Source organism: Urocitellus parryii, unplaced genomic scaffold (genome assembly GCF_045843805.1).
Source record: "Urocitellus parryii isolate mUroPar1 unplaced genomic scaffold, mUroPar1.hap1 Scaffold_37, whole genome shotgun sequence".
NCBI classification, from domain to species: Eukaryota; Metazoa; Chordata; class Mammalia; order Rodentia; family Sciuridae; genus Urocitellus; species Urocitellus parryii.
Window position 1 is genome coordinate 7968116 of NW_027553327.1, and position 12252 is coordinate 7980367.

At 57.1% G+C, this 12252-nt stretch overlaps 1 pseudogene; it reads left to right on the plus strand.

The window, feature by feature from the left end:
* The window catches only part of LOC144252180 (protein spire homolog 2-like), a 30473-nt pseudogene that overhangs the window by 7319 nt on the left and 10902 nt on the right, over positions 1-12252 (plus strand).

The following is a 12252-nucleotide window of genomic DNA, read 5'->3' on the forward strand; positions in this document are numbered from 1 at the left end:
CTTGCCTCAGCCTCCTGAGTGGCTGGGACTAAGGTGTGTGCTATGGCGCCTGGCTCATTCTTGATGCATTTCCAGGAAATTGTTGTATACACATCAATCTACTTCCCCTAAATACTTCAGCTTGTGTGCTGTTACCAGAGCTTAGCGTTTGTTTGTAATTCTTTCTTTTGATGTGAAATTTACATATGATGGAACATGAACCCTGGCACACCTTCCTCGATAAGTCTCTGCACCCCACCCTCTGCTGTCAGGGCCCCACTACGCCTGTTGAACAGTCAGAACCACCCCAGTGGTCAGAACCACCCTGTGCTGGTCCCTCCCACGGATTCCACTTCAGTAGATCTTTGCAGGGGCCCAGGAATGTTCCAAGTGGTTCTAGAATCCACATTCCACCCGAGGTTCTCGAATCCCCTGACTTGGGTCTCCTCTCAGATCCTTGCCCAGTGGACTGAGGGGAGCCCCTGGGGAGCATGTGGAGAATCGTGCTGATCTCAGCCCAAGGATTGGCAGAAGTGACCCAGAAGGAGGGACACACCTGTATCCCTTTGACCCAAAGAGCTCTATGTTTGCTGAACAAACAGAGCTTGCGACTTCTGAACCTGCCTGTGGGCATCCTCCAGCTCCTGAAGGCTGACGCTCCACAGAGGGCCCAACTGGGTCTTGCAGTTAGAGTCTTGACTGTGGAACAAGCTTTTGTGGAGAGCCTGAAATCACCGACACTGGGTGTGTTTCACTCACCCTGACCATGGGGGGTGGTGTCTCCCCGTGAGAGGGGACCGAGGTGGTGGAGACCCTGGGCTTCTGGGAGCACACAGGGTGTTTGGGTCCAAAGTCTGCTGGCTCTGGGCTCCACCCCACCTCTGAGACAGGGCAGCACTGCACGTTGAGTGGCACCCTTTTGCATGATTTGATTTCTTGACTCTGTAGTGCGTCCACAAGACCCAAATTCAGAACTTGCAGAGAGAGTAGCATCCCAGAGCCCTGTGTTATGGTCCCCACCTACTGGCCTCTTAGCCACAGTGTAAAGTTTCATGCACACCAGCACACGGGTTCTGCTCTGAAACCTAGAGCTGCCCTCTGCCCTCCCACTCCACTCCAGGATGCCCTGTTCCTGTGTGTGTGCGTGTGTGTGTGTGTGTGTGTATGTATTTCCAGTGTCTTGTGGTAAGAAGGTGCTACAGTGAGTGGCAGTTGGCATCATGCCGTGTGGCAAGGCTTCGGGAAGCAGACCTGCTACCTTGGAAGGCCGGGACCGTGGTTTTGAGAGACTTTGGTGGTGGCCTTCCTGGGTTGCGGCCAGTTCTCCTGTCTACCAGGCTCACATACGCTGTGTTTCTGCAGCCTGCTGTGGCCACACGACACTCTGGGCAGGCTGTCCTGACTCCAGGCCCTGCCACAGCGCAGTAGGTGCTCTGCAAACCCTTCCACCTCGGGAAGCTTCTCTGCCTCTGTTGCTGCACCTCTCTGAGGTGACACTGTTAGACGTAGGTGTCACCTCTGTCCTGCAGGTGAGAAAGTGAGGTCCGAGGGAGGACACCCAGAGCCTGAGGGCCACAGATTGGCCAGGATCTGACATCTCCAGTCCTCCCAGGGCAGACGGGGCTGAGGTGCAGGTACCTCCTCTCACCTGCCACGCAGGGCTGTGCGCTTCCTCTGGAGGCTGCTGGGGGCAGCTGCGAAGGTCCTCTGGGCACCTCTCCTCCAGGTGCAGTCTGTCCTTCCACCACAGGAACAGTGTTCAGAGGAGTGCCAAGCGCTTCAGTTCTCCTCACTTGCCATTCCACGCAAGAGAATCTGGAGTGGGTTTCCTTTTCCCTGGCGAGGGTGTCCTTCTCGCAGGAGGAGGTGGCTGAGTGGTCCCGCCCACTGCAGGGATCAGAGAGTGGTGGTGGGAGCCTGTGTCTGGCTCCATCTCCCCTCTGGAGGTCTCACCATAGACACGTGATCTCCTGGGTCCCGCTGCCTCCCTCTGCTTCTGTCTACTCCAGTGAGGGCAGCTCCGGGCAGTCGTACCTGGACTGTTGGGTGGGTGGGTCAGGAGTGTGCTTGGCTTCGCGGGGACCCAGCTCTGCAGTTTATTAGCTGGGTGGACTCTGGCAGATCTCTGAGTCTGCTGAGCCCCAGTTTCCTCACCACAGAGGGGGATTCCTGGCACCACCCCTACCAAGTGGCTGACAGAGGCTGGAACTTGCTGGAGTTTTGTGACCGCCTCCCCAAGAGATCTCCTTCACCCCCATCTCAGCAGGCCGAGCCTGCTCATCAAACCCTGGAGAGTTCCTAAGTCCTTGCAACTGCAAACAATTAAGATTCACAGACACTTTAATGTTGGCATGATTTTTTTTTTGTTGTTGTTTTTGCTAATATATGAACTATTTGAGCCAGCAACACAAGCATTGAAAGCATTTCCACAGAGAGCTGGCTGCAGAGCTAGACTGCGTGTGCCATCAGTGTGCAGAGAGCTGGGAAGGGCTGGCCACCCTTCTCGGTCAGCCCCTCCTGCCCTTCCCAACCAGCAGCATGACCCAGGCACTGGCCTCCAGGAAACACCTTGGTCCTGGGTCTGATGCTTCTACCTCCCCACTACTTGGACCAGCTGTGGCTGCCAGCTTCCCTGACTGCCCAGCAGGCAGGACGCTGGCCCAGGACAAGAGCCTGTGGCCTGCTGCACACTGCTGGCCTCTCCTGACCTCACCGATGCTGGCCTGGACTGTTCCCATTACTGCAGTGGGTGGCAGTCTCCTTTATCTTGGGCAATCCTCCTGGCTCTTGATGGCATTTTGAAAGTGTTTGTGGCATTAGCAGGTTCGTGCGGAGACTGTCCTGAGGTCTGTCTTCCCACGTCTCGCCTCTTTCTAGTAGGAGTGAAGGCGGTGAAGCTCCCATGCCCACTCGAGTGCCCCTGCACGTCGTATGTGTGGGTAGGTTTCTGCATCTCATTCCGTGGCATCCTTGGAACCTGGGGGGCTGGGGGCTTGGTCAGCAACTGGTGGTCCAGATTCTGGGGTTCCCTGCCTTGCTCTGGCACTATCTCCCCGCCACTAGCTGTGATACCTTGGAGCACAGGAGGTCATCTCTGAGCCTCTATCTCTTCATCTGTGAATGGGTGCCTGAGCTGCTCACTTCCTGGGTTGGATTCGGCATACATGGATGAGCACCTGCAAAATGCCACTCACTACCTGCCGCCACTCAGCATCACACTGAGCCTGTACGTGGGCCTCAGATCCAGGAGTCGCAGTCCGAGGTGGACATTCCCAGCTAGGCAAAGCCTGTCAGCTCCTCTGAGCCCAAGTCTCTTCCGACAGTGTGACTTGGAGGCAGGCCACCTCAGTTCCCAACGTCACAGCTTCTCACTTCAGACCGCGGCTTCTTGCCTGCAGCCACCACCTACCTGAGCTGCTCCCTCCTTTCCCTCTGTCTCCAAGCAGGCCTGGACCCCAGCCCCTGGACCCACTCACCAGCACTGCTGACCACTCTTCTGAGCAGGCACTGGGGAGCACTGGGGTCTGCCTTCTCTAGTGCAGAAAGGGACAGTCACTCTTGGCACCTAGGTGTCCTTCCCAGAGCTGGCTCCTGAAGGGCCTTGCAAGTGACCTGGTGGCTCAGCTGGCAATGAACTTTCTGGGGTTCCTTGGGAGAGTGGGGGGATTACTGTATTTTCCTACAGGGAAATGGGCGGGGGGTGGGGCGTCCCACCTTCCCGTGGGCTCAGCTGGCCATTTCAGTCTGTGGGCTCCTGGGGTCATGGTGAGCTGAGGCAGGGGCAGCAGCCTGTCCTTGGGTCCTGGGGTGGCTGGGGGAACCTGACTCGCTGTCTTTTCTTGCAGAGCCCATGACCACGATGGTGTCCCCAGCCAGCTCAGAAGCTCAGGTACTGAAAACAGTTTTAAAGACGACTTGATCCTGTGAGAGTGAACCTGCGTTGCATAATGGACACTCTCACCGTATTAAGTCCTGTAGCTGTTCGTCGAGGCAGGACAGCGCAGCACCCAGAGGGCCTCACTGGGCCTGGGAGGAAGCTGTGCACAGAGGACAGGCAGTGAGGGCCCAGCAGGGTGTCAAGGGCTCTGGGGCAGGAGCAAGGGAGGAGTTGCTACTGACCCAGAGGGAAGTAGGTGATGACCTCTGCCTGGTTGGCCTCACAGGCACAATGCTGGGGGCTGGGTGTGAGTTTCAGGAGCAAACAGGAAAACCAGCCAAGGACACAAGCCAAGGAATTCCCACCCAGCCCACATCTCCAACCCCTTCCTCCTCCTCCCACCTGCCCTGAGATCACGTCCTGGATTTGGTTCTTCTCTGTGTCTTTAAACCACTGCTCTAATATAACACCTGTTTTACAGTGAACACAGTGGCACACTCAGGGGAGGTGGGCACAGACCAGAAGAGCATATACCATCTGTTGTTGAGAACCCAGAAACTAGCAGTGTGTCTCACCTCCCATAGTCCCTCACCTTGGAATACTGCCATTCAAGTAGCACATCGCCGAGTTTATTTACCAGCTCTGTACTTGTCCTACATAGAGATTCCTCAAACAATTGTGTGTTTCCAAGACTCCTCTGCATTGCCCTGTGGTGGTTAGTCATCCATTTTCATGGCTGCATAATATTTTGGATAGTTTCTTTTTCCCAAGTGCAGTGCTCCTGGGTGGCAGCTGGCCCCTGCTGTGCAGAGTTCCCAAGTAGTCTATTACTTGAAAACTTTCCAAAGTTTTTTTTTTTAAAGAGAGAGTGAGAGAGGAGAGAGAGAGAGAGAGAGAGAGAGAGAGAGAGAGAGAGAGAGAGAGAGAGAATTTTTTTTAATATTTATTTTTTAGTTCTCGGCGGACACAACATCTTTGTTGGTATGTGGTGCTGAGGATCGAACCCGGGCCGCATGCATGCCAGACAAGCGCGCTACCGCTTGAGCCACATCCCCAGCCCACTTTCCAAAGTTTTAAAAAGATTTATAAAGAGGAGCTAGGGCCATAGCTCAGTGGTGGAGCGCTTGCCTAGCATGTGTGAGGCACTGGGTTTGATCCTCAGCACCACATTAAAATAAAGGTATTGGGTCCATCTACAACTAAAAATTTATAAATATTCACAACAACGGTGTATGGGAACAGTCCAGTCAAGACTGTTGTTCTCAGAGGCCCCAGGTGCACTTCAGAGTGAGTAGCCTCAGCAGGGGAGCTGCCTGCACCTCGTCTCGACTGGGGCTACTCAGGCTGCACGAGGTGCCCACAGGACCCCTGCAGCTTCTGACCACCCCCAGGCTGCTGAGCCTGTCCAGTGCTGGAATGCCGGTAGGGCTAGAGGTTCTGAGCCTGGCCAACTGCCTAGACTTTTCCTTATGGGGAACGAGCATTCTTGACTTCCAGAGAGTTCCGATGACTGGAGGCACAGAAGACCTTTCACTGACGCAGCTGTCAGATAAGACTTGACTGCAGTTGGCACTTTCCCCAGAGTGGCACTAGCTCAGGCCAGGAGGAAGAGGGGGCTCTCCTCCTGTGCCCTCAGTCTGTCCTCCTGTCCATGGGGTGGGCGGTCTGCATGAGAAAGACCGTCAGAGCCAGCCTGGAGCTCGAGGCAGACGGAGTAGGAGTGAGATGCCCTTCACACCTCCTCGCTCATTCTTGGCCCATACCCAAAGGCCAAAAGGTTCACCAGGAATTCGAGGGGACTGTAACTCCTGCCTGCCCCATCACCGTGGCACCCAGGAGGGGCCCTGAGGCCCTGCTGGAGCCCCCCTGACCCCAGGTTTCGCCTGCCTGGGCCGGGTTCAGGCTGGCACCTGTCAGGTGTGACCCTCTGCTAGAGTTTTGTGGCTGTGGCTGTTGCTCTAGAGTCTAGGGTGTGGCTTGGAGCTGTGTCCCTGATGTTCGTCTGCAGAAGGCACAGACATGCTGAGGTGGCCTCCAGGGGGCCACCCTTTGCCCCACTGCCACCATGGACTCCTGCTGGCCCTCTGCCTGGCACTGGGTTGGCCACCTGTTCTTGATTGGCATGGTGCAGGCCCTGGCTCTCCAGGCTCCCAGAGGTGGGCACACAGGAAGCTAGAGGCCCTGAAGCAGGTGACCCAGAAGGTTCCCGGAGAAGGCAGTGGCCTCCTTGTGAGGGACAAGGCTGAGGACTCTACACAGCAGACCCAGGCCTGGCCAAGCAAAGGCCCAGCTCTTTGCAAGCTGTGCCCAGGCAACCTGACCTCTCTGTGCCTCTCTCCCCAAACTGCAAGATGAGAGATGGTGTTGGTGGGTTGTCCACAGCCAAGCAGAAGAGTGACACCAGGCTCAGCCCAGGTTCCGACTAGGAGAGTGTCTTTGCGTAAATGCATCCTTTTGATCCATGTCATAAAAGAAAAGCATGAAAGTCCGTTAGCACTAAGAGCAATGCCCAGCAGATCACAGGGAGGTCGTATGCTGGGGATGAGCCCGGACCTGCGCAGGCTAGGGAGTTCGAGCCACCGAACTGTACCCCGCCCTTTTCATTTCATTGTGAGACAGGGGTCTAACTAAGTTGCCCAGGCTGGCCTTGAACTTGTGAGCCTCTTGCCTCAGCCTCCTAGCTGCTGGGATTCAAACATGTGCACCGAGCCTGGCTAAACATTGGTCTTCTGTGGATGCGTCAGGCTGGCAAGGGGTGATGGCCATGCCTAGTCGGGGATCAGAAGTCTCCTCCTTCACTCTTCTCAAGGAGGCAGATGCTGGCCTCAATTATGGGACTCTTGCCATCTTCTGAACATGGAACTGGGATGATTTGCCAGTCCTCCCCACCCACCCCAAATCACTAGTGGGCCAGATATCTGCAAAGTCAGTACCTCTGAAGATCCTGTGCAGGTCACCAGGAGATGTCACAGAGAAGATCATCTTTGGAGAAATGTCTGAGGAGTCACCAGAGGGAAGGGGGAGCTAGACTTGGGACCATGGGTTTCTTCACTTACCTGATGGAAGAGTTTCAGCAGGAGTCAGACAGGGACTCCCTGGGGAAGTGATGCGTCCAGGGGAGAAGGTGGGCCACCTTGAGGCTGAGGCTGGGGTGGCCCTGCTGTCCACTGCATTCTTCAGAGCTGTGGCCTGTCACAGTGCTGGGAGCACACCCAGCCCTCCAAGGGAGCCTGTGGGCCAGGGCGAGGGGAGGAGAGAGGGTAAGCCAGGGATGAAAGTCAGAGCCAGGCCGGGAGACACGAGAGTTCACTCGTCAGAGCTGACAGATAACGGCCATCTCGATGGGGGAGGGCAAACGGGCTGGGGTCCTGGGACTTTCAGGGGGAAGGCTTGGGAACCAGAGCCGGGTGGGCCTGATGAGGGTTGGCATGAGGGTTGGTGTGAGGAGTGGTGAGCCTTTCTCAGGAAGGTCCTGGGGCAGGAAAGCAAAACTTTTCTCTTAAAATGGCGGCCGTCACTGAGGATGGCCTTCCAGATGCTGAGCAAGGACCTTGTGCACGGCAGGGCAGTCCATGTGCAGAGGTGTCAGGACCGGCTCCCCCTCCACAGACCTCTGGTCCCAAGGCCCCTAAAGGCAGACTGTGGAAACAGGGTTCCCTGCCGAGAGGCGCTGAGCCCAGAGGCCTCCACCAAGAGACCTCACGGATTTTAAAAATGAGCTTAAAAAACAAACAAACAACAAACACTTCCTGTGGGCAGGGGTGTAGCCGAGGTGGAGTGCTGGCCTAGCATGCTGGAGGCCTGGGTTCAGACCCAGTGCCACAAACCAAACCGAACCAACAGGTGAAGAACTCGGAGAGCCTCAAGCTTATCCAAAGCAGGCAGAACAGCCCGGGGTGCCTGGTTCACTGGGCGCCACGGCACTGGGTCCCACCCACCCTGCCTGGTGATCCCCTCGTCTCACCCACCACCCACTCCAGTGTGATGACTTTTTAGGTCAGACTTCACCATGTCTGGCTTGGGGTCAGCCAGCTTTCGGCCTCTGAGACTCAAGTACCTGGAAAGGTTCATCTTGGCTCACAGTGTCCAAGTTTCTGTCCATGGCAGTTGGCCCTGTGGCTTTGGGCCGGTGTGGCTCAGGACTTCATGGCGGGAGCACAGGGCAGAGGAGGGAATGGCTGGGCTGCACTCTCCCTCCGAGGGCACACTCCAGCAGAAGACCTTGCAGTGGAACCTCTGGAAGGTCCACCCCTCTCAGTGGCACCCCAGTGAGGATGCCTGTAGGGAGCCCCTGACCCTCTGCATCTGATCAGGCTCAGCTCCCCGAGGCTCCTGGAAGGGACGGTGTGTCCTGAAGGCTCTCTGCCGATCCTGTCCCTTGGATCAGCACATGGGACTGCGTGTTGGTTCCTCTTTGCTGTGTGGTAGCATTCCCTGTGAGTGTCCCGAGTGCAGTCTCACTCTCAGCTGGAGAACGTTCCAGTGGCCGCGCTCGGGACCCATCAGTTCAGCACCTGGAGAGAGCTGCTGAGGCACTGGTCCCACGTCTGTTGGATTGCGAGGGGCCAAGCTGTTCTGCAAAGTGGTGTGCCGCGGGCAGTCCCTTCAGTCACGCACCTCACCGTGTTGTACCTGGTGTATCCCCTCAGTGGGCCATTAGCTCCTCCCTCCTGGCCTCTTACTGGGCCTGGCCACTCCCCGCCTGTGAATGGGCTGGCAGCCTGCCCAGCTCTGGGGCGCCCTGCACTGTTCCCTGCCGCCTGCCGCCTGCGCCAACCCCTCTTTGTCCTGCAGATGGTGCAGTCGCTGGGCTTTGCCATCTACAGCGCACTGGACTGGGGCCTGGACGAGAGCGAGGAGCGCGAGCTCAGCCCACAGCTGGAGCGGCTCATCGACCTCATGGCCAACAGCGACTGTGAGGACAGCGGCTGTGGGGCAGCGGACAAGGGCTACGGGGGTCCAGAGGAGGAGGAGGAGGTTGCAGACGGTGGCCCCCGGGCCCTGCGCACCTTCTCCCAGGCCATGCAGCTGTGCGCGGTGCGGCTGACTGACCCTCGGGGCACGCAGGCCCACTACCAGGCTGTGTGCCGCGCACTCTTTGTGGAGACGCTGGAGCTCCAGGCCTTCCTAGCCAGGGTGCGGGAGGCCAAGGAGGTGAGCTTGGGAACATAGTGCTGAAGGTGGGGCCCGCGGATGGCCAGACCCGAAGGGGATCTGGGGGGTGACTAGTGGGTACCTTGACCCTCGGTGGGAGTGCCCCAGCTGCTCTGGGCTGTGTGCTGAAGCCTCATACATTTTGGCCAGGTTTTTGGAGAAGGGAACCAAGGCCTAGGGAGGCAGCAACTGGCTCCTAGCCTCTGCCCGAGCCTCCTTCCTGCTGCCTTAAGCCAGCTGTCATGATTCTGTGAGGGAGTCCTGCTTGCTGCCCCCACTTGCTCCCCAGGTCCCAGTTTCTTCTGAAGACAATGCCAATGGCAGTCCCTTCCCACCTCTCAGAACCACACAGATCCTTCAAGTGGGGTGGGTGGGCAGTTCCGTGGGGGTACCTGTGGGTATGTGCTGTGCCTGGCCTTGCTCTCCAGGTACCCCTCTAAGTTTGGGCCCATTTTGCAGGTGGGCAGATGTAGGCTCTGGGAGGCTGGATCCTTGCCAGGAGCTGCAGAGCCAGTATAGGGCAGGGCTGGTCTCCCTGGGCTCCCAAGCCACAGTTCTCCTCTGGGGCTGTCCTGATCCCCCTGGACCTCAGGGATGGTGTGCAGTCTGCTCTCCCAGCTCCCAGCTCCCAGCCCCTCCTGGAGGAGTTGGTGCTGTTCAAAGGGAGCTGATGGGTTTGTTTGGCAGTGTCCTAAGTGCAGGGACCCTGGGCCCATCAGCTTTCCACAGAGGAGAGAGGGGTACCTGGAGAGGTCAGAGAGATTGGCTGCACTCCTTTGCTTAGGTGTTGGAAGGTAGTTTGGGAGTTAACTGGTATGGTCCCTGACTCCACCCTCACCTTTTTGGGTGCTCTTTCCTTCTAATACAGAGGGGTTCTTGGCAGCTTCACTGACCCTTGGGTCCTAAGAAAAGGCTGGAGCTGCCAGCCTCCCCTGCAGCTCTCACATGCCGAGATGGGGAGGTTACCAGCCCATGGCCTGTTCCTGTGGTCATCCCACCTTCTCTCCAGCTCTTCCTTGACATCCTAGGGGTGTTCTCCCGACTCCACAGACAGTTGGTGGTCCTGATGCTTTCCTCCTTCCTTGAACTTAGCCTGTGTCTTGTTGCTCAGTTTCTCACCCAGACAGCAAGGCTCCTGTTTCAGCAGGAACACACAACTCTGGACGTCAAGCCATTGGCCTGAAGTTCAGGGAACTGGTGGTAGGGGGCACAGAGACAGGTCCCTCGGTGGGGTGCAGCTGTGCTAGTCTAGGTGGGCATTTTGGAGAGAAGCAGCCTGCTCAGGATGGGAGAGCCACCCTCCTTCCCTGTGCCACTGGGCTGGCCAGTTCCCACCTGGGGACTGCTGTTAGAATGGCATGCCTTGTGCTTCTCTGAGCTGGCAGTAATTCTTATAGTGTCTCAGAGCCATTTGGCAAGTAGTTTGGGGTGCAGCCAGGGTAACCGGTTCTGTCTTGGTCAAGAGTGGCTGTGGACTGAAGGGCAGATGCTTCTTCAGGACAGGGGAGTCAGAGCAGTCAGGCTGCCACTGAGATGCAGGGCAACCGAGGCAGCTAGTCCAGCAGCCTTCCCTAAATTCTCAGCCCAGAACAGTCACCTGACAGTCCCTAATGCCAGGATGTTTCCTGGCCCTCACCATGATGTTGGCATTTTTCCTGGTTTGGGAATGATCCCCCCCCCCCGTACCTGCTGGCAACCACACTGGCCTGCACCCACCACCATCTGCTCAAACAGTTTGAGGACCTAGCCTGTGCCATGTTGCGGCAGGTCCAGCTGCAGGTTCTGAGGTGCTGGGTTCCATGTGGCCTCCCGTGGGGATCGTGGTGGAGGAGCAGCTGTGAATGTCTCAGGAGAATGTGTGGGCCATAGCCGGCCAAGGTGCCCCTGAGGAGGTGTTGTGTGCACTGAGATCCGGGCTCCCACCCCTGCCACACCTCCCTGGGGTATGTGGATGAGATGGGAGGAGGTGCCACATGGGTACTAGATTCTCACCAGCCTCTACCCAGAAGGAGCCACCTAGAGCTGACGGACAGGTACCTGTCTGGTTCCGAGGTGGAGAGCGTGGTTCTCCCAGACATCTTCCCGAGCCCCACAGCCTGGGTCAGGACTCCACAAGTCCCCTTTCAGCTGGTTAGCAGTAGCCGTGTGGTGAGGAAGCCCATGTCCCATGTCTGCCACCTTCCACCTTCTCTGGACTAACCAGATGTGTGGTCTCAGATGCTGCAGAAGCTGGGGGAGGATGAGCCTCAGGTGGAGAAGCCGCTGGTGGAGCTGGACAACCTGGGACACACAGACTGGGTAAGACAGGAGAGTCACCCCAGGGCTGTGCCGGGAGGCTGCACAGGCTGAGGGCCCTGTCTGTCTCTGGGGCAGGCCCGGCTGTGGGTCCAGCTCATGCGGGAGCTGCGCCATGGGGTAAAGCTCAAGAAGGTGCAGAAGCAAGAGTTCAACCCCCTGCCCACCGAGTTCCAGCTCACCCCCTTCGAGATGCTGATGCAGGACATCCGCACCAGGAACTACCAGCTGCGCAAGGTCATGGTGAGCGCCGAGCTCCTGCCCGCCTCTGCTGGGGGCCCTGGCTCCTTAGGCTGAACACTGAGCCCCTTACAGCACACAGATCATGAGTAAGGCAGGTGTGGCCCTCGGGCCCCACAGCTCAATGTTGTGTTGGGGACACAGTTTGACCAAGAAGATGGGGAATACGGAGATCGCCCTGGAGGCCTGGAACTGAGGCTGCAGGGCTATTCCACCTAAGGAGCACCCAGCAGCCCTGGCGTGGGCTGATGCCACTCTTGGAACTTTATGATTATCATTAATTTTACTGCTGAGCCACATCCCCAGCACCATTTATTTATTTATTTATTCATTCATTCATTCATTTATTTATTTTGAGAGTCCCACTAAGTTGCTTAGGGCCTCACTAAGTTGCAGGGCTGGCTTTGAACTTGTGATCCTCCTGCTTCAGCCTCCCTAGCTGCTGGAATTACAGGCGTGTACCACAGCTCCCAGCTACTCTTAGAATTTTAAATGAACAGGTTCATTCATTCCCGTGACAACCCTTTGAGGTGGGTACTAGCAAGCTCCTTTCTAGAAGAATCCAAGGTAGAGAGAGATCAAATGGCTGGGCTTAGAGGTGTGAGTACTGGAGGTGGTAGCTGACTACCTGCCATGTACCTGTCCTAGAGACAGCTTGGTCCCAGGGAGCCGATGCAATCAGAGGCAGGTCAGAAATGAAGGCCAGG